General features: G+C 37.8%; 1 long non-coding RNA gene across 1 annotated transcript; it reads left to right on the top strand.

The window, feature by feature from the left end:
• Positions 1–16,122: 16,122 nt before the first annotated feature.
• Positions 16,123–19,558, top strand: LOC110929554. Its single transcript, XR_002587243.2, has 6 exons — positions 16,123–16,235; positions 16,369–16,393; positions 16,744–16,830; positions 17,309–17,362; positions 17,457–18,325; positions 19,072–19,558. It is a non-coding gene; the product is annotated as an uncharacterized LOC110929554 (long non-coding RNA).
• The last annotated feature ends 4,015 nt before the right edge of the window (positions 19,559–23,573 follow it).

The raw sequence follows: 23,573 nt of genomic DNA, 5'->3' as shown, positions 1-23,573 counted from the left end.
TTGGCTAGAAATCCAAATGATGAAAGAGTCAAAAAGGCAACAAACTTACAGTGGGAGTCGGAGTCGTCAGTCAATCTACCAGAAAGTATTGCTGTCGTTTATACATCGTTTGACACTGATCAACAGTCTCAATTGATGAAGATAGTGGTGGATCATGTGTTAGAAAATGATGAAACAGAAGAGTCAAAGTCGGAGTCCGTGTCAGAGTCACAGTCTGTGTGACAACCCGAACTTCTGAGGTTAGTTTGTGATCTTGATTCTGCGCTATTACTCTTTCATGTTCTTTTCTATGTTAAACCGGTTAAACGAAAAGCATATTTTAGTGTGTCATGGAACCTTTTATTGCCGATAAGTTGTCGTGATGGGCCACGCACACTATGGGCAGCAAACACGCTCTAGAAACATGTGACCTGATCCGGCCCACATGACTTGGCCACTCATGCACCAGTAGCAAAACATATGACCGGTCCATTATGTTGAGTGTATGTGTTATTTTATTTGGCCCACTTGTGTATTAGATAACAATTATGTGATCGGCCCACTTGTGAGTTGTTTGGTACTATAACTAAAAATACGTATATCCCACAAATTACAACACAAGAAAGCATCACATAATAAAACCCTACCCTCTCAACATATTGCGACGACAGAACCTACCCCTCCCCTTCTGATCGAAATAGCACAGTGATTCGCCAAGATTCTGGTTAGTGATGCTCATCTATTGATTTCTTTTATTTATGTAATAGTGAATAAGTAGATAGCATGGATCTTGATGTAACAGTAGTCAAAGGCCCATGTGGTCAATAATTTTGATAATAATAGAATTGAAATAGGTGGTTGATAATTTTGATAACCAAGTGGCGGCCCATGTGGATTGTAACTTTGATCAAATCAATACCATGTGAACATATTAATTGTGTTGTCAGGGAAGTCATGGACATCAATACTATATGAGTTGAATGATGTGTTTGAGTCTAGGGATAAGTGTTTTGTTTGTATGTAGAATGTGTTATGTGCTGGCAAGTTAGAGGGTGTACCATGATGATTAATGAAAGGAACATGGGCCTTGCATATACACTGATTTGGGATGTGATTCTCTATTTGATAGGTTGGGTTGCATGAATAAAATCAATAAGTTAGGACTGCTCATTCACGAATTATTAGTAAATAGGACATATGATTGTCGTTTCTTAATCAACGCATGAAAGCAACTATTTACTGATTAATGAAAGTTGCCGGATAATATCATACACTTCAGGATTTAATGATTATGCCATATACTAATCTCAATCAACAGTGGGTTAAGAATACCGGAGATATGTGTAGCAATGACTAGTGGGCCGATGTTATTTTATGTGTATGGGTCTAGTTAGCAGGAATGACAAATAGATGCTTGTGTAGTGGGCCAGGTATCGACACAGTTGTTGGGCCGATGACTAGTGGACTGCATGGTCAAGGCTAGCTGGGCCGAGTAACACATAGTGTGTATATAGATTGTTAATGATTCATGTTCTAGGTAAGCAAGTCACTACATGATGCATGTATAGATTAGTAATCTGTGATAAATGGTATGGCACTATATCGGTGCTACTTGTAGAATATAGTGTGTTTGATGTGTATAATGACTCATGTGCTAGATTGACAACATTTAAATACGTAGTGGTAACACACGACTTCTAGCTGCTATGTGTTATATGATTGTGAAAGTGATCATACTTGGATAACGAGCCTAATGTTAAACGGAATTATAATATAGGGCGTGGTCGGCTTGATTAGTTAAAACGAGAGAAACAATCTAACCGAGCAAAACCAAGGTGAGTTCATTGCATTTTCTCAAGCATGCGTCCCGGTGGTTTTGGGACAACTGGTAAACATTTGGAAGGGAAACTTGGGGTAAACAACTGGAACATAGAAACAATCATCTACCGGATTGCCTGTAAGGCAATGGGGTAATTAGTTGATAGCGCTATTAGGTTTGGCACCCTCACACCGGGCCGTAAGGACGGGCGTGAACTAATTACTGGGACAACTTGTGAATACAACGCGGATATAAGACCTCCTACAGCTTGTCAAGGTTGTTTGATACCTTGACTTTGACCAATGCCTGGTTATGGGCATTGGGGTTAGGCATTCCAATCATTGACGCTGCATACGGTACAATAATCAAATCGGTCGTTAATGGGTACACACTCCCCGGATACATATGGGCACACTCCCTAGGGTATCTAACGTGAACGACATCGTATCACAACACTAAATCGCGTTAACATACATCTGGTAACGAAACACGTTAACAAAACCTTGAACTCACCAGCGTAGTCTGACACACTTGTTTGCATGCTTGTAGGTCGTTAACCTTGGAACATAGACTTGCTATCTGGGAGTGCTGGGGTGGTCATGGATCGAGACTCTTGGATTCACTTATAAACAATACATTGATTTTGATTATTATTATGAAACGATTGCTAAACGATTACATGCTTCCGCTACACAACTTTTGAGAATTGATATCATGTTGACATCTTATTTTAGTAATTAATGTCATGACTTATTTAAATATTTATCATTGGTTCAATGTGATTGGTGGCTCGAACTCTGATGCGTATCACGCCTCGCGGGGTTTCCGCAGGTGGAATTTTGGGGGTGTTACAGTTGGTATCAGAGCCACTGGTTATAGTGAACTAGGTTTTAAAACGTTTTTGTAAAACCAGACTATAACCGAACACCTTCGAAAATCGATCATGACACTCAGCTCCAGATTGCAAGGTTCGTCTTTCGTATACTCATTGTACTACGTAACTAGTGGACACTTACATATGATATTGCATGCTGGTGCACGTTAAACACGATAGTATGAACTTACGTATCCCTTGCATGTGTTATATGACTGATATGGTGGTAATTCCCTAAACATTCGTGACTTATCTTATGTGATGCTATTTGTTTACTATTCGAGTTGGGGGAACCATTCGACATGAGTTAGGAGGAGCTGAGATGAGCATGCAAATCACAATATTATTGTGGGTGCACACATAATAATAATGTGGGGTGCATGCGAGTCCCAGTGAGGCTTAACAAGTGAAGGAGGGGTTCCGCTCTGTTAATTGATCAGTGTGAAACGTAACAAACTAATAGGAGTCATAACAGTGATCGTCTCCTACTCAAATATGACTTTCTCACCTCTCCTTGAATCCTTTTGAAATCGCAATGCTATCGAGTATTACTTGAACGTCCCTTTGAACGCCTAGCGAACTAAGTAGAATGCTAGGTGCTTGTACGAACGTCCCTGAGTGGATGTTGCAGCGTCCATGATTGGTATATACCCCTTTTATTTCCCCCTCATTCCTCTTTGTTGTTGGAACTCAATATACTCACATCTCAGACCCTGAAGGGCGGTCACACCTGCAACACTCTGGAAACATACCGTGTTTTACCCAGTCAACTTGTAAGAACGATGGGCATAAGGGTAAATTTAGTACTCTACCGACTTCAACATTTGAACGACCCCAATTATTGACAATGAACATCAACGATTTGACTCCAAACGAATCCTTAATTCTAGTCAGCAACTTATGGGAGCCGACTTTTATGAATCAATCGAAACGTAAACGATGACAATCGACCAGGATGTGGACTGTGTAACTTCCAACACAACGAGTAGCATCTTGGAACTTAGCCCGAAATATGAAGAGATGGATATCGTTGGTGAAGGATCGTAGAGTCCTGTTTCGAGCAACAACATTAGAAGCAACTATCGTGACATCAAGGTACTTTAATAGTAGCTTACAGTATGGAAATGAAGGTGCCTACGGCATGTAATGGCAGTTGATAATTCAAGACGACAACAACCAAGGGAGCTATGACAGTATGGTAGAAATCCGTGTGATTGTAACAATAACACCGGCAGTGGTGCTCGCGAAAGGATATTTAGGATTGACGTGAGCGACGACAGGACAATAACAACATGGTAGTTTGGATGGATAGCAAATCGCTTCGGCTCGATTCCGTTTAACCCTGATGCTTCTTGAAACCAAACCTGTTATGAAACCGGCTGATGGCAGGTCAGCGGAAACCGCATATGTTAGTTGGGATGCAAACTCGATATTGCGGGGGACAGACATTCGACACCGGTGTTACCTCTGCTATCCTTGGCAGTTATGGCGCAATAGTTAGTGTTGGTGTGTTATTAGGACATATCGCCCGGACGTACCCTGTGAGAAGAAATTTAGCGTCACTATATGCTCTAAAGTACCAGAGTGGTGAAAAGATTAGCATCATGTCAGTAATGACAGCCTCGAAAGCGCCTATGGAAGGAGGACCTCACTGTATTAGCAACTATATCTAATGATCAGACTAAGTAAGATAGGATCGAGGATCCACCAATTGTTGTGACTCATCTCAACGTGCAATTCAAGGAACTTTCAGGCCTACTACCGCAACTATTAGTCAGAAACTCAGTGATCTCACGATTAGAGGGAGCTCCGAATACTCATACTCTTACCGTCTTACACCAGGAGGGTTGCAAGAACGGTGTAATCTACTACGAGAATTGTTGCACAAGAGTTTGTTGGACCTAATTCTCGCTTTGGGAAGCCCCAGTTATATCCGTGAAGATAAGCCTTTTTGTGTGTACGTACCAATTATCGAGCACCCATCGAGACGACACTTGAGAACCGTTTGCCGCGGCTATGGAAATCCAAGGGAAGAAAGTTCTTAAAGAAGCTTACCAGACGCAATTCGGCCATACAACTTTGTACTCCATGACCTTTAGAGTGATCATCACACCAGCAGCCTCATGGATCATGCGAACCGACCATGCTAGTGGGTGACATTTTGAACCCTTTTCAGGAGAAAAGAACATCATGGATAACTTTGTATCTTATTTGAGAGCTCCTGAGGGAGGAGCCACACCGCGCAAAGTCTTGATAAAAGTAACTTCTGAATGTGAGATGTACCCTTTTTGGGTCATACAACCAACGATGTGGGAATGCACGTGAATCTCGCCAAGATGCATCCTGTTAGAAACTGACCGACACCAAAGGTTCCTTCAGGGATGCAGCAACTCCTTGGCCTTGCTAGATACTATCGCAGCTTACTCACCAGATATTCGAAGGTTGCACAGTTTAAATCTCTTTAGCACAGCAGGGTGCTGTGTTCGTGGGAGACAAAACAGGAGGACGTCTTTTCAGCTTTCGAATCCCAACTCTGCAATACACTGAGCACCGTCTCTACCCGAGGGAGCGGGTGATTTAGTGGTATATTATGATGGTTCGAATCAAAGTCCATGTTACACGCTGATGCAACAAGAGAAGGTGATAGCTTACGTAATAGACCTACAAGAAGAACTGCATGACATAACTGGTGGTGGAAACCGTGGTCTTTGGAGTTACACGGAGGCATTACTTGGACGGTACCAAATGCGTTACTTAGACCGATCACAAGGGCCTCTCGTGTGAGCTAAACATGTGATGGCAACGCTGAATGGAACCTTTGAATGGATATGAAAGTGAAACCTGGACGTGCACGAGCTTTGCAGCTCGCTATCGACTCTAACATACTTGATCAAACTCGCCTATTTCAAACTGAAGAACTGAAGGAAGAGAGTTCTCAAGATTGACCCATGCGAGGCATGGGGAAGCAACCTTTGGCAGGTCGGACGATATTTGCTACTTCATGGAACGAATATGAACCTCACCATACAGAAACCTTAGAGAACTGGTGCAGGCTAAGCACACGGGTCACGATATCCTATTCATCTGAGTTTTGTTAGGATGTATTGAAACCTGAAGGCCCACATAGCAACGCATGGGAACAATGTTTGACTTGTGGGAAAGTCAAGGTGGGATATCAGCAACCAGAAACACCCATATGGGAACGAGAACAGACTACCATGGATTTTGTCACTGGTCTACTTACAACTCGAAACGGAAACATTATCACCGGGATCACCGTCAATGGACTCACGTTACCAGCACACTTTCTTGCAATCAAGAAAACTGGCAAGTCTTCACAGCTGTGAATGTTCCTCTGAGAGAGGTGGCTTTTAGGCACGAGGTGCCAACTCCCGTTACCTCTGAATTTGATCTATGCATGATTTATGTCAGGCAATACACAACACCCTTGGCTCACGTCAGGACCCGAGCATCGCTTATCGTCGTTGGACAAACGGTCAGAGTAAATGAACTCTCCTGGCACTCGAAGACATACTGCGAGCATGTGTGTGACTGGCTTTGTTGCAAATTTGAAGGACTATTACCTATGGTTGGGTACTATTACGACAATTATCATCTTGGTAACCAGACAGCTCTGTTGGGGCATTACATAGACAATAATGCCAAACTTCTTGTGAGACTGCAATGGTTGACAACTTAATTACTGGTCCTGGACTGATACTCGAAACTCTTGGGAGGATTGCTTGGATCAGAAATCGTCGGGCGGCAATGAGTGACTGTCAGGAAAGGTGTTAGGCTTAGGAAACACTGGGAGTTCGTGGTAGGCGGTCGTATCATGTTGAAAATCCCACCCTGGGAGGGTGTGGTACGCTTAGGAAGCGTGACAAGCCTAATTCTGGAAAGAATCAGTCACGCCGCCTACAAACTCGAGTTACCCGACGAATTGGGTAACGTGTAAGATACCATTTATGTCACGAATCTAAGGCAGTGTTTGTCGGATGAAACGCTTGTGATACCCTTACTAGAGCCTTAAGTTAACGACAAGTTGCAATCGTTGAGGAATCTACTGAAACCATGGACTAGGGCGTCAAGATTTATTAGCATAGTTGAAATCCAGTCGTGATGATTCGTTGGAACTCAAGACGTGAACCGAAGTTCACGTGGGGACGCAATAATCGGAGTAAGCTTTAATATCCTTAGTTGTTCAAGCGGTTGAAACAACTCCTGATGTCACTGGAAAATTTCGGGACAAAATTCCTTTCAAGTTGGGGATGATGTGGCACCCGAGGAAAATCCACAGTCATCCTAATCTAACACTTTGCCGCTTTGTATTACTTTTGGTTTACCGTGTCACTTTTGGTTCACTTACCAAATTTCGGGACGAAATTTCTTTCAAGTTGGGGATGATGTGACAACCCGAACTTCTGAGGTTAGTTTGTGATCTTGATTCTGCGCTATTACTCTTTCATGTTCTTTTCTATGTTAAACCGGTTAAACGAAAAGCATATTTTAGTGTGTCATGGAACCTTTTATTGCCGATAAGTTGTCGTGATGGGCCACGCACACTATGGGCAGCAAACACGCTCTAGAAACATGTGACCTGATCCGGCCCACATGACTTGGCCACTCATGCACCAGTAGCAAAACATATGACCGGTCCATTATGTTGAGTGTATGTGTTATTTTATTTGGCCCACTTGTGTATTAGATAACAATTATGTGATCGGCCCACTTGTGAGTTGATTGGTACTATAACTAAAAATACGTATATCCCAGAAATTACAACACAAGAAAGCATCACATAATAAAACCCTACCCTCTCAACATATTGCGACGGGAGAACCTACCCCTCCCCTTCTGATCGAAATAGCACAGTGATTCGCCAAGATTCTTGTTAGTGATGCTCATCTATTGATTTTTTTTATTTATGTAATAGTGAATAAGTAGATAGTATGGATCTTGATGTAACAGTAGTCAAAGGCCCATGTGGTCAATAATTTTGATAATAATAGAATTGAAATAGGTGGTTGATAATTTTGATAACCAAGTGGCGGCCCATGTGGATTGTAACTTTGATCAAATCAATACCATGTGAACATATTAATTGTGTTGTCAGGGAAGTCATGGACATCAATACTATATGAGTTGAATGATGTGTTTGAGTCTAGGGATAAGTGTTTTGTTTGTATGTAGAATGTGTTATGTGCTGGCAAGTTAGAGGGTGTACCATGATGATTAATGAAAGGAACATGGGCCTTGCATATACACTGATTTGGGATGTGATTCTCTATTAGATAGGTTGGGTTGCATGAATAAAATCATTAAGTTAGGACTGCTCATTCACGAATTATTAGTAAATAGGACATATGATTGTCGTTTCTTAATCAACGCATGAAAGCAACTATTTACTGATTAATGAAAGTTGCCGGATAATATCATACACTTCAGGATTTAATGATTATGCCATGTACTAATCTCAATCAACAGTGGGTTAAGAATACCGGAGATATGTGTAGCAATGACTAGTGGGCCGATGTTATTTTATGTGTATGGGTCTAGTTAGCAGGAATGACAAATACATGCTTGTGTAGTGGGCCAGGTATCGACACAGTTGTTGGGCCGATGACTAGTGGACTGCATGGTCAAGGCTAGCTGGGCCGAGTAACACATAGTGTGTATATAGATTGTTAATGATTCATGTTCTAGGTAAGCAAGTCACTACATGATGCATGTATAGATTAGTAATCTGTGATAAATGGTATGGCATTATATCGGTGCTACTTGTAGAATATAGTGTGTTTGATGTGTATAATGACTCATGTGCTAGATTGACAACATTTAAATACGTAGTGGTAACACACGACTTCTAGCTGCTATGTGTTATATGATTGTGAAAGTGATCATACTTGGATAACGAGCCTAATGTTAAACGGAATTATAATATAGGGCGTGGTCAGCTTGATTAGTTAAAACGAGAGAAACAATCTAACCGAGCAAATCCAAGGTGAGTTCATTGCATTTTCTCAAGCATGCGTCCCGGTGGTTTTGGGACAACTGGTAAACATTTGGAAGGGAAACTTGGGGTAAACAACTGGAACATAGAAACAATCATCTACCGGATTGCCTGTAAGGCAATGGGGTAATTAGTTGATAGCGCTATTAGGTTTGGCACCCTCACACCGGGCCGTAAGGACGGGCGTGAACTAATTACTGGGACAACTTGTGAATACAACGCGGATATAAGACCTCCTACAGCTTGTCAAGGTTGTTTGATACCTTGACTTTGACCAATGCCTGGTTATGGGCATTGGGGTTAGGCATTCCCATCATTGACGCTGCATACGGTACAATAATCAAATCGGTCGTTAAGGGGTACACACTCCCCGGATACATATGGGCACACTCCCTAGGGTATCTAACGTGAACGGCATCGTATCACAACACTAAATCGCGTTAACATACATCTGGTAACGAAACACGTTAACAAAACCTTGAACTCACCAGCGTAGTCTGACACACTTGTTTGCATGCTTGTAGGTCGTTAACCTTGGAACATGGACTTGCTATCTGGGAGTGCTGGGGTGGTCATGGATCGAGACTCTTGGATTCACTTATAAACAATACATTGATTTTGAATATTATTATGAAACGATTGCTAAACGATTACATGCTTCCGCTACACAACTTTTGAGAATTGATATCATGTTGACATCTTATTTTAGTAATTAATGTCATGACTTATTTAAATATTTATCATTGGTTCAATGTGATTGGTGGCTCGAACTCTGATGCGTATCACGCCTCGCGGGGTTTCCGCAGGTGGAATTTTGGGGGTGTTACAGTCTGGGTCAAGCACTCTTTGTCAAACAGAAAAACGGGACAAAATAATTTATGATAGAAAATTTATGTTATCAATATCTAATTTGGATGATGGATTGTTTAAAGTTGCTTATACTTTGAATGATTCTGACAAATTATATTCTGATGAGGAATTTCCAATAAGAGGTGTCAAAACTAAATTGATAAACAAGGTTTTCAAACTCACAGAAATTAATATTTCTGAAATAAAAGACTTATGTCTGAATGTAAAACCTAAAAAATACACCTAAAGAGTACAACAAAGATTAAATAAGAAAAAGAGTTACAGTTCTGGTCCTGGTTTCCAAAAGAAATCAAACCATAACGGTAATTTCAAAAAGAAAGGGTTAGGTTTTATTCCAACAGAAAAACAGAAAAATGAAAAATATATTCGTGATTTTAAATTCAAAATGACATTTGTTTCAGGAACGTCAGCAGATGAAGAAGAAAAGAAAGTTTTCTGGAGACAGTCAAACAAAGAGTTCCTTGCAAAGAAGCAAGATGAAATGAAGAAGATGGCTGAGCAGAAAAGGGACACGAGAACCTGTTTCAAATGCAACAATGTTGGACATATTGCCAAAGATTGTTCTAAGGCAATACAATCAAAACAGGGAGTATCTCGTAAACTCAAAGAACAAGTGGTTGAGTTTGAATCACCAATTGATAGAGCAAAATTGTTTAAAGATTCTACATTTGAAATTGGTGAATGTTCAAACAAATTTTACAAGAAGAGAGCTAAATCTGACAACCAGAAATGGGTTGTTAAGAAAGCTGCTGAAAGCTCTAGCGATGATTCTGATAGGTCAAAATCAGAGGAGCTATCTTCGGGCGATGAATCTGACTCCAAAAAGTCAGATGAGCCAGAAATTGTTTCAAAATGTGAAGCTGTTTTAAAAGATGAAAAATCAGTTCCGATTATGAATGATGAGGATTTTCCATCACTTCGGGCTGAGAATTACAAGAAGAAAATTGGTAAAATCGAAATTTCTAACCAATTTTATAATGATAAACAGGAATTTGATGCTGAGAAGATCTTTAACCCCAAGGTAAAGCATATTTTTGGTAAGATGATTGATCGAAAAGTCAAAGGGGTTAAAGAATTTTATGAGAAGAAGACGAAAGGTAAGAAACCGAGTGATGGTGACTCGGTAAAACCCAAGGCTGGTCAGGCTTGGGTGGATATTTTCTTCGACTAAAAACCTGACTTGCCGGAGCTCCCAGGTTGGTAAGCGTGGAGCATGAATCGGCATCTGTCTTGAGATTTATTCGGTAACGTCTATCATTCAAACGGTAAAAAGGTTTGTTTGTATTTGTTTACAAGAAGTTTGAAGATTTGATTGCGCATTCTTTTATATGGTAAATCAAGGTCATTAAGTTGTACTTGTATTTTCCTACAAGTTGTTGAGAGAGAATATGATAAACCACATCCTCGAATCTATTATTGATAATTCTACAAGTGATAAAATAAATCAAACTTATTTTTCGGAAAAACCATTTTAATTGAAATAAACTTAAGTGTTTTGAAATCTTAATGGGAAAATAGTTTGTTGATAGGGGGAGTTCTGATTGTTTATTCCAAAAGAATGGCGATTTGATGTGATTTGATATCGGTTGTCAAGTGTTGTACAGTTTGTGTTACATTTCATGTTTTGTTGTGAAAAGAGGAAATGATAGTACATCGGTGGACTATCACAACATGCTAAAGATATGAAGTGTTAAAAGTGATAAACGATCTTACTGCGGATGTGTCAGTAGGTTTTTGCACATTTAGTAAATTGAAATGAGATATAAACCTAAATTTAAACTTGCTTAATTCGTGGGTAACTATTCTTGGATATATGGGTAACCCCCCGAAATCTTGTTTGATAGGTCCCTCTTTCTGAGATACTAGGTCTTTATACTCAGTGATATCTGGGGTATTATCCGGGGACTTCTGCTGTATGGAAATACTGACCTAGTCCCCGGATAATGCTTTCTGCAAATGCTTCAAATATAGCATCGCCCTCAGCAAGCTGAAGAAACAATAAAATTGATAGTCGCTGCTGTTGTAATCAAAAGATCCTCTAAAGGGGACACACCGTAAAGTCGAAGCCGTCATCTCTTTGCGTATACGGAAGTATCGACCTGAGCTCTCACGGCCCTCGCACATAACCCCCTTTTCAAATATCATCTGTGGTATACTCGCCTGTAAGACTGAACATTGGGATCTGGATACAGGAGTATATTCGAGTGGAGTGATACACAATTAAGTTTAAGTTTCTAAAACATTAATATTGTATCTCGAATCGATTGAAATTTGTGTGAAAATTTAAAATGGATCAATATACTGACAATCTAGGTAAATTATTTAGAACTGAGAATGTTTAAAGCTTAACGGTGCTAGTGATTTGTCTCAAAACTGATATGATCCTCTTACACAAACTCACAAAAATAATGTATGTAAATAGTTCATTTCTGCAATTATTTTCTTTCGGAAAATTCAAAAAGATTTTTGGTGTGTTTTAGCATAAATTTTGAAAAGTCAAAAAGATTTTCGACAACTGATATTGAAATGCTGATTTTCAAAATTCTAAGTGCTAAACATGATGAACAGATGGTTTAGGAGAGTGTGTTGGTTTGATAAGAAATATGATATAGGTTGAAAATGGTTCATCAGAAATGAATTGATGTATTTGTTTGTGATAAGTTTCATTTGTTGTTTGTATGCTTAAATGTTTATCATAAAACTTATGTTTGTGGTAGAGTTTTATGCAGGAAGAGTCAACATGTGAGGGGGAGTGCATATTGGTGATGAGGAACGTTAAAGATGTCAACATTCAAAAGAAAAAGTTTGTTGGTGATCAGAGACTGATCAAGACTGAAGGTGCAAAGACATGTCATTGTCAAAGACTCGATGAACGACTCATCAACATCTGAGGGGGAGTTTGTTGGTGCACTACATCTGTCGACTTCGTCTTGGATCGAGTCTTAAACTTAGAGTGCTAGATCAGGGCACGTTATACGAGAAAATATGATATTGTATGTGTGTTAGTGAAAGGTTTCGCTCATAGGGTCATAACCAAGTAGTTTCGCTTATATGGTTTCAATTAGTTTCGCTTATATGTCAGCTAAAGGTTCCGCTCATTCGGCATGTACGCTGGAGCGAAACCTCCAGGCCTATAAATAAGTGTCATTTGAGCGAAACCTGACATACAGACCTTGTAACTCGTACCGAAGTGCTGCCGGTTCGAGATTTGGATGTAAACTGTCATAAATCAATGCAAAGAGGTGTTTAAACTGATTTCCTAGCTGTTCCTAAGTCAAATACTTATTTTCCGCATCTGTATTTGATCAAAACTCCTCTGAACGACTCGTTTGGGTCGAAACACGATCCTACAACTTAGTTCACAAATACACCATTGTTCACTTTTGAAGCCCCACCCTATATATATATACATATATACGGAAATTATAGGAATAAATCTCTTATTAGTAAGAAAACCAAGAAACCTAAATGAAAGGTTCTCTTTTTGCCACGTGTCACACCTTTTTGTAGACGTTTTACATGTAATAACTAAAGGCTGTCACGTGTTATGTAACAAATCTTACTTTTTCATAAAAAGCTAAAAGTCTGCAAAAGTTGTTACACGTAACATACAGTCTCTAGTTGTTACACGTAACACAGTCTACAAAAAAGTGTAACATGTGGCAAAAGGAGATCCATTCATTTGAGTTTCTTGGTTTTCTTAACAAATATGGTTTTTTTTTCTATCCCTCCCCTATATATACACACTCAAATCTTTAGAAGTGTAGGTTAATTAGGTGGCTGACGTGTGTGTAAAAAATAGTTGTTAAAAATAAGAATCAACAAGATTCTTAATAGATGACATACGATGGACATATAAATCTAAAACACATTAATTTAATTATAACAAAGAATATTAAAGATGAAACTAGAATTTTTAGTTAAGCACGTTTAAGTATATGATTTTATTATAACAAAGAATTTTTAGTAAGTATGTAAAATGATTAAAGAGCATAAGTAGATGTATGTAAAATGATATAAACAGTATATTTAAATATTCAAAATGATTTTATTGATCCGAACATAATGATCAATGCCGTTGTGCCTACGGGCGGGTTGGTTACCGGGTTTTCCCCGGAATTGGTGGTGGACTCGGGTTACTCTCGGAGTACTCCGTTTGTCCAGTGGGTGCCCCGAGAGTGCTCGGGATTGGGTTTGTTGGCCGTTCAAAAAAAAATAAGAATCATTGAGATTTTTAATAAATGATATAAGACGGGCATCTAAATATAAAGCAAATTATTTTAATTATAATGTAGAATATTAAAGATGAATCCCGTATATTTGTTTTAACACCTCTTAAGCAAAACCACCTTAAAGGCGTGAACTATTGTAATGGTATTTTCATAATATGATACACATTACCAATATACGATATGACTAACACATAGATATGATTAGACAACCTTTTAGTCTCACAGCCTGTCACTAGCTGTAGCATCTCTCCTCCCTCCCTCACCCACCAACCAACCCTGCTCATTATAAATACAAGCTTAGGGTCTTCCTCCTTTTTTAGGTTTATCAAAGTGATCCTTCTACTGTTTGCAAGACTAGAGCGGTGCATACACTTGCTTTATTAGCTATTGCACATAGAAAAGCCTTTCTGTTGCTAAACAAGGTACATGAGTGTTTATATAAGTCCATATATGTTTATGTATAGTTTCTTAATTTGTTTAGAATAGTCTTTTGGTTACTTATTATGGATGAAAAGTTTGCTACTTTAAAATTTTGATGTGTTTCTGAATATGATTGTTTAGCATAATTGTCCTCACTCTAGTATGTTTGTGTTTGATTCTATCTTCTTAACACCAAAGTGAATTGATAATTAACGACATAACGGTTGTTTGATTACATAGAAAGTTGCTCTTGATGCTATTTTATGTTTTGCAGAATACTTTATTTGATTTGGGGAAGAAGTAAGCACATGCCGTTGTTACTGTGGAAATCCAAGGATGTATCATTTATTAGGTTATAGGTACTTGTTCAATTTCATCATAGTCTTATCTTTAGTATAATTATTTGATATATATATATATATATACACATAGATATATATACACGCACACATATTTTAATACTCAAATTAATTGAGAAATGTGTGGGGGTTGCATTTCTTAGCATTCACATTTTGATTAATTTTGATACGTTAAATTGTGAATAAAATAACAACTATTTGTGAAAATAAAAGATAAGTGTTTATGTATAAGCATATGACGTTAAGAACTAGTACCTAAATATATGTCTATTTATTTTTGTAATGGAATTTATTATTTTCGATTATAATAATAAATATTTGAAATAAAAGCTTTTTTTTCAAACAATATAATATTTGTTATTTTTATGTGTTTTTTTATTCTTACATTCATTAGTTGTTTGGGTTCTTGTGTTTCTTTTCCTTAAATTACATAAAGTAACATCGGCCATCGTCTTTTTATGAAAAATTAAATTAATAAATTTAAGTAAATTATTATGGAGGTTTGGATAATTATGGGAGTTATTATTGTAATGGGGCTGATATATTTTAATTAAGAACTGGAATATTCTAGTTTAGGAATAGATACTGATTGTCGTCTTTTCTTATTGTCGTCTTTTCTTATTGTAGTTTCAGTTGATTGTTGCCTTTTCTTATTGTGTCCTTTCTTTCTCAGATTTAACGTAGAAAAGAACCCATCGTTGGAATTGGTGGTCTCGGAAAATAAAGCCTATATGGTAAAATCTCATCCCTTATATATACTTCTCCGTTAGTTGGTTTTCTGGTCAAAATGAATTTTCACTTAGGTGGTAAAATTTCCAACCACCCGATAAAAAAATTAAAAAGAAATAATCTAACATATAGGGACGACTATAGGGGAAATAACTTTGAATTGTTTTTTTATTCTAAATTAATAAATAATTAAAAAACACACTTGTAAAAATAATTTATTTGGTTTTTTTTTAGATTTGATTAATAAATAATTAAAAATACAAAAAAATATTCATATATAGAGACGACATGTTGTCCCTATAAGACTAATTAAATTAATTAATTTGTTATTGTTTTTTTTGCCTAAAAACAAAGAAATATATATATATATATATATGTATATATATATATGTATATATATATATATGTTTAAACCTATAGGGACGGCATGTCGTCTCTAAAATGTTTGACTGTTAAAAAAGATCAGTTAGGGGGCAAAATTTCCTACCATTCCACAAAAATTTGAAAAAAACATCTAACAAATAGAGAGGACATGTCATCCCTATATGGAAAAATAATTTTCTTTTGTTTATTGTTCTTTATTAATAAATAGTTAAATATAAAAAATATTCACGTGTAGAGACGACATGTCGTACCTATATGCCAAATTAACCTATAGAGACGCCCTATAGGTAAAAATAATTTTGTTTTATTTTTTATTCTTTATTAATAAATAATTAAATATAAAAAATTATTCAATGTAGAGACCACATCAAACATGTGGTCCTTATAAGCTAAATTAACTATGTTTTATTTTATTCATGTCTTTTAGCGAAAAGAAAATAAAAGTTCAAGAAGTCATCGCAGAATGAACGGAGTTCAAGAAGATGACAACAGTCGTCCCAAGTTAGCTGATGAATTCTACCAAGTTGAAGCCATCAGAAAGAAAAGATGTTACAAGGTCGATTATTGTTTCTTCCTCAATTCGTTTGTTTGCTAATTATTATTCATTTTAATTATCAGTTAGTTTCAATCTCTTGATCTTACTTGGTTATTTTTTGTGTATCTGACGATCTTTGCTTGTGGAAAAAAAGGGAAAGTGCAGTACTTGGTGAAATGGTAAGTGCCCTAATTCAATTCGGGTTTTGATTTATAAACAAGTAATTGGTAATTATAACTAGCAAAATTAATTGTGTCATGTTTCTGGATCATTGTAATCGAAGAACTAGTTCAAGTAGTATTAATTGATCTTATGAACATGAAATAATTGATCTAAGATGTTTAGATTTGAATAGTGAACATTGGGATTGTCTACTGAATCAAATCTAGTTAATGTGATATATTGAGGGTTTTTGATTCCGAATTCATGACTCGATTGCTATGTTAATTTGAAATCCTTTCATGGTTATGATGTATTTATAACGAATTGGGATATTTGACTTGTTATTAATTAGATCTTATATGCTTAGGTTTGGATGGCCTCAGAAAACCAACACTTAGGAACCGGTGGAGAATCTGTTAAGTTGTTCAGATCTCATTGACAAATTCAATGAAAGGTTTTTATTTTCTTTCTTATATTTAGTGTTTATTTTTTCTTCTTTCGGGTCAGGGCTGGTTAATTTTAGGCATCACTCAAGTGAACACATGTTATGATTTAAGCATACAATTCGTAATGATGAAATTATAGGAAATTTCTAATTATTTCACCCTCCACCATGTTTCAAAAGGTCTTATAATGGTCACATATGTATGGCCGTTAACATCCAAACGCTCGAAAGTTTGAGAGCACGCTGTCTTTCCTAGTGATGTACTCGAAAAGACACCGATTGAAACCCTAGAGGTCAATATAATCAGTTCCGGTCTAAAAAAATACAACACTTGGAATATTTTATCTATATAAATATTTCATTACAGGTTCAGGATCGGTTGCAAGTTGAATTGAAGGGGATCATTGACACACTTTATGTTTATTGGTATATGTTATGTCTTCCATCTAGTTAAAGTATATTAACGACTATTTTGTACTCATGGTAGGCGAATGTAGAAAAGCAAATGAAGATGGCTGGTGTTGTTCGAACCGATGGGAAGGTTAGTGTTAGAAGGTTAATTTTGTGTATATATTCCTTCTCCTGAAATTATGTAAGCATCAAATATTTTTTTTTTGTTGGTTTTCACTCTGCAGAATGGGTGAAACTATGTAGCAAAGGAAAGGAAAATAATTGAAATGACAATAGAGAAATGACAAAGCACTATGAGGTTAATACTGCACCTTTTTTTCATAGTATTTAACTACTAGCAAAAGTGTGCTAGTTGTTATTTTATTTTATTATATTCTCATTATCTTATAGCAAATGAGTTTCCCTTAGTAATTCGACTATGCTAATATTGGAATATGTAAATGCACCTCATGATGATAAATGCGGGAAGCGGCTTCTCGAAGACTCGATGAAGATTTGCAGATCCCGCATATATCAAGGGGGAGTCTGTAAGTGCACCAAAGTTTGAAAGTGTCACAAGTTTGGACAAGGGTTCTTATACATATGAGAACTTGTGGGTTTAGAGTGTCAGTACTTGCAATCTTTTATATGGTGAGTACTTGTGGTTCTCTAAAAGGTGCGAGCTTGTGTTGTCTAGTTAGTGGTGAGTACTTATTTGTTAAATAATGAAGCTTTATTGTTAGGTCTATGATGTCCGAACATATGATTGTATATAAGCTTTGTGATGTATGCAATCATTAGACATTCAATGAAACAATGATATTTTGGAGAAAACTTCTTGTGTAAACAAACCCTAGCTTTGTGTTCTTTATTTAATCTATGTGATTGTTGATTGTGAATACTCTGTGTACTCACGATTCTCTCATCTTCTACACCTTATGTACGAGCTCTACGTTGCGGTACGAGGCACGCGGTGGTTTTTGCACATCGTGTGTGTGTTCGATCTGTCCGGTTCGTGTGTTTGTTGAAGGAAGACAACCTTACAAGTGGTATTAGAGCAGGGAGTAGGCTCTATATACAGAGGGCTCTTACCCCTGTAGACTTCGTGTTGGAGGTTAGATTTCAATCGGTTTTGTTTATTCTAGTGGGTTTTCAACTTTATAGGATTTTTCTCCTACTTTTCTCATGTCATTCGTGGATTCTTCATGTGTTTCTTTATTTTTCATCATGCATGGTGATTAGGGTTTAGTTGTGAGTTTTTGTGCTTGATTTGATTGTTGAGATTTTGCTCAGATTGTGTCAGATCTAAAGTTTTCTTCAAATTCTCTGGGTTTCTAACTCTGTGTAGTTATTGATGATCTCGTGTGCAGTCACACTTGGGAAATAAATTCAGAGTCGGTACTTGTGGTTTTCACTTGTCAGCACTTGTAAAAATCATAAGTTATTTATATGCACTTGTGATAAAGGTCTCTGCGCATTTGTGATTTGATAAACATTCATCCGCACTTGTTTCTTAGGTCTGTGCACACTTGAGATTTAAGATTGTTCATCAGCACTTGTGATTTAAGTTTGTTCATCTGCACTTGTGATTTAAGATTACTCATCTGCACTTGTTTCTAAGATTGCACATCAGTACTTGTGATTTAAGATTACTCATCCACACTTGTTTCTAAGATTGTTCTTCAGCACTTATGATTTAAGATTACTCTTATCCGCACCTGTTTCTTATATTTGTTCATCAGCACTTGTTTGTTTTTGGTCATTAGCACTTGTTTGTTTTTGGTCAAAAGCATCTGTGAGTTTTTTTTTTTTTTTTTTTTTTGTCACAGACACTTATGAGTCTACAACATCATCTGTTAGGAAACTTTAAGTATAAGTATTGAAGAAAAAGATGATCATCCTGATCTTAAGATGAAGATACAGTCAAGGAGTATTGCTAAAAAGGTGCCTACATGATATCTTAACAAGAAGAAAAGAAAGATACATCTTCAACTAAGCATCAGGAGAAGATCAAAACAAAGAAGACAATCAGATAAAACCTTTCTAATGAAGTCTGATGATAAATCTGGTATTTATCATCACAATCTGGTAAAGTCTAATCAACAGAAATCTAGTGATCGAGTTCATCAGTAGTCACCAGAAATTCTCGTAGACCCACTTGTCTTCGAGATAAGGCCTGACACAAACCCAAAAAGGAGCAAGTTGGCAATAACCGATTCAATGAATATGCCAAAAAGTCCCTTTGTGCAGAGCAAGTTGTTTATTCAGATCTGGAATTTCTATAAATAGAGATGTCAAATCCCGGAGGATAAATGAGTTGTGCTTAGCATTCAATACACACACTACAAACTCCATTGCCTTTCACTTAGAATTCTTTGAGTATTCGTTTTGTAATATTCAATAACTTTGTTTTTGAAAAGTCATTTAATACAATTGAAAAATTCTATAACTTGTTTCTTGAAAGTTTGATTTCTAGTTCCGCACTATATTTTCCTATTTGTTGAAATCACTTGCCATATTTGTCACACCCCCAAAATCCACTCGCGGAGTATCACCGCTTGGAGACGTGACTGACCAGGATCAAGCCACCAATCATATTGAACAATACCATTAAATAAATAAAACCAAACCCAATATAATTGGTGTTTCAAAATAAACAAAACATGTTTAAGAAATCAGCGGAAGCATAGTAATGTTTAAATAACTAACACATAGTTTAAAGTTCAAATGTTAAGCATAGGACATAACAGTTCATATCCTACAACGACCTGTCCTCCTCGTGCAAGCTCTATAAGTATCTAATGACCTGCAAGGCATGTAACAACGAGTCAACAACAAAGTTGAGCGAGTTCACAGTTGGTGTTCTTTGTTAGGTTGTTTCAAAAACCATGAGTTCGTTTGTAACCAGTGGGGGCTTCCCCAAGTGAACCACTAGACCCGTTTACCATATCGACCACTGACTAAAGTAAGTTGGTGCCCTGACGTCAATGTCTATCATCATTGACTAGTGCCCAGATCCATTAGTTCACGCCCGTCCTCTGCGGTACGGTGTGAGGCTTGTCAAACCTAAGTAGCGCTATCAAACTAATGACCCGCTCGCCATTGGCCTTGCGAGTAAGTCGATATAAAGAGGAGGGACTTCATGATAGAAAGTTTTGGTCTAGTATCCGTGTTGTCACCCTTCAGTGAAGAGGGTGTGTACGTAATCCCCAAAACAGGAGATTACGCAGGTTCCGATTATCTTTTTATCACGTGTTGTCACCCTTCAATAAAGAGGGTGTGTACGTGTCCCAAACCAGGAGATCACGCAGTTTCAGTTTCAATCCTTTACCCATTCCCAACGCTTGGGAATCCCATGCCTTGTGGAAAAGTGTGAACTCACCTTGGTTTGCTCGGTATGCTAAACTATGTGCTCACAAGTAATCAGTCAAGTCCTATAGTATGCACGTATACCCAATCAGTTTAAGTTCATAACGATTCACATGCAATTTATGTCACAAAGTGTGCTTGGCAGTTAACGTTATGTATCACGTAAACATTTAATCAAATTCATACCATTCATGCTTCACGTAAATGCCTTTCACAGTTTATTCTAACATGGTTGTCCATTAACATACTTGACATAGTTAACAGGCTTAACAGAGTTACATACTTACCAAAGTTAACAGACTTAACAAAATTAATAAACTTAACCAAGTTAATAAACTAGCAGAGTAAATAAACTAACAGGTTTAATAACTAACAGAGTTAATAACCAACAGGAGTAATAAACTAACAGTGTTACTGTCTAGAACACTTGACGAAAACACATGTGACGAAATCACATTTTGGGCGAAATCACTATGGACGAAAACCCCTTTTGGGCGAAATCCCTAGTGGCGAAAACCCTTGGGTTTTCGTCGAACATAAGGTGAGACGAAAACACTATCCTTCTGTTTTCGTTGGTCCCTGTGTTTTCGCCTAGTCTTCAGTGTTTTCGTCTGGGTAGGGATTTCGTGAGGTAGGGTTTTCATCATCAACAAAAGTTACGCAAAATCCCATAATCCCAGAAATCCTCTAACAGTTATAAGATCAATCATCAACACAATTATTCAACCAGATCAATCCATGTAAACATATAAATTACCAAATCATTGTGAGATCAAGATCATCAATCAATCAGCAGATCATTCATTGACAGGCACGCACAATCGATCATATCATCAGATTATACGGATCCCTCACAAACAAATCAATTCAAATCACAAACAACATCACATAGCAGTCGATCTACTTACATGTGCACCTCATCCAATATACATGACTGTTTGCAGACTATACATAAATAACAATCATCCAGTGCATAACAACAATTAATCGCAGAGATGGTATACTAACCAGATACGGGACTAGCAAAGGTTCCCAAAAAGCTAAGAACTAGCGTCGCACAGGGGAGAGGGAGAGAGACCTTAGGGTTGCTAAACTGATCGTCTACACGACCTACTGAGTTATCAAAGAAAGTTATAACATGTTGGGCCCTGAATTGGCTTCGGCGAAGACACGGGCCGACGAAATCAGGTGATTTCGTCTAGAGGGTTGTGGAAAAAACCCTTGGTTTTCGTCGGCTTGCCTCCTGACGAACACACTAAGGTGTTTTCGTCCAGGAGTGTTTTCGTGGGGAGGGTGTTTTCGGGTGGGGGGTGTTTTCGGCCAAGGCTCCCATATCTTATTAAGTATACCACATTCTATTCATACCAAACGTATATCAACAAACACACTTATATTGCACATCAATATATAAAAACACACTTTGCAAATAAGTACTAAGTTAAGTCGAGTAGAGACCTTGAAAACTCGGGTTGTCACATTATATCCAACTTGAAAGAAATTTCATCCCGAAATTTAGCACGTGGTTACTGAGGAAGCTGGTTGTGTTCTGTTGTTTCCTGGTTTTCCTGGGGTGTCACATCATTCCCCCGTTGGTTTGGAATTTCATCCCGAAATTCCGCAGTAGCTTCAACCTCAGTAGTGGTTGCACTGCTCTCGAACAACTGGGGATACTTGAGTTTCATTTGGTCTTCTCGTTCCCAGGTGAACTCTGGGCCACGACGGGAGTTCCAACGAACTCGAACAAGGGGTATTCTGGTGCGCTTGAGAATCTTAACGTCTCGATCTATGATTTCAACTGGTTCCTCGATGAATCGCAACAGATCGTCGATTGTGAGCTCCTTCAAAGGAAATATGAGGGTCTCATCTGACAGACACTTCTTCAGATTTGACACGTGGAATAGGTTGTGAATTCCATTGAGTTCTGCGGGTAGGTTCAACTTGTAAGCGACTTTACCAATTTTCTCAATGATTTCAAACGGTCCGACATAACGCGGATTGAGTTTGCCTCATTTGCCAAAACGAACTACACCTTTCCAAGGTGAGACTTTGAGTAGCACTCGATTCCCAACCTGGAACTCGAGTGGTTTCCTGCGCTTATCAGCGTAGCTTTTCTGACGGTCACGAGCTGCTGCCATTCGCTGTCGTATCTGAGCAATCCTTTCGATTGTGTCTACTACAAGTTCTGGACCCGTGATTTGGCTATCACCCACTTCTGCCCAGCAAAGAGGTGATCGGCATTTACGTCCATTGTTGGTGCAGTGAATGTCTGTTAACTATGTCTTAATCGAGTCTTAGGTCTAGATAGGAGTTTAGAGTTGGAAAACAAGAAAAGTGGGTTGTTCGATGTAATTCCGCTTGAAATGACAAACATGTCATTTCAAGAGAAATTAGGTTCCATGTAATTCCGCTCGAGAGTATCATGTTATTCCGCTTGAATGTAACCTAGGTATTTCGCTTCAACTGGTTGAAGCGGAATCAGGTACCCGCTTGAGTGTGTTTCAAGCGGAATCACAACTAGTATATATTGGTGTGTTGTGTTGTCATTTGTAACAGTTGGAGCGGAATCAGGTCATTGTGTAAGAGTCGAGGTGCTGCCAAAATTTAGAAATACGTGTAAAGACTCGGAAAGCAGTAATAGAAAGAAAGTTAAAGGAAGCAAGTTGTGTGACGTTGTTTACTTTGATTCCGCCGTAGTAAATGATGATGAACTGCCTTTACTAACTGTTTAGGGTCACGGAACCGATCCAACAAGTGGTATCAGAGCTCAGGACGAGGAGTTCATACCAATTCAGCTTGATTCTACTGGATTTTCTCATTTCTACTCACTTCTACCCTTTCTTTTCTGATTTGAATATATTTCAGCGGTTGAAATGTTCTGAATTTGACATATAACAAGCGAATCATAGTGTTAACTAATCCCTGAGAAAATTGGACCTTAAATCGATCTAATTCATTCAAAAACTTGATATTTCGCTTGAAAACCGGTTCGAAAA

Source organism: Helianthus annuus, chromosome 3 (genome assembly GCF_002127325.2).
Source record: "Helianthus annuus cultivar XRQ/B chromosome 3, HanXRQr2.0-SUNRISE, whole genome shotgun sequence".
Taxonomy (NCBI): Eukaryota; Viridiplantae; Streptophyta; class Magnoliopsida; order Asterales; family Asteraceae; genus Helianthus; species Helianthus annuus.
Note: the sequence above shows the minus strand (reverse complement) of the source record. Positions and strands in the feature narration are given on the sequence as shown.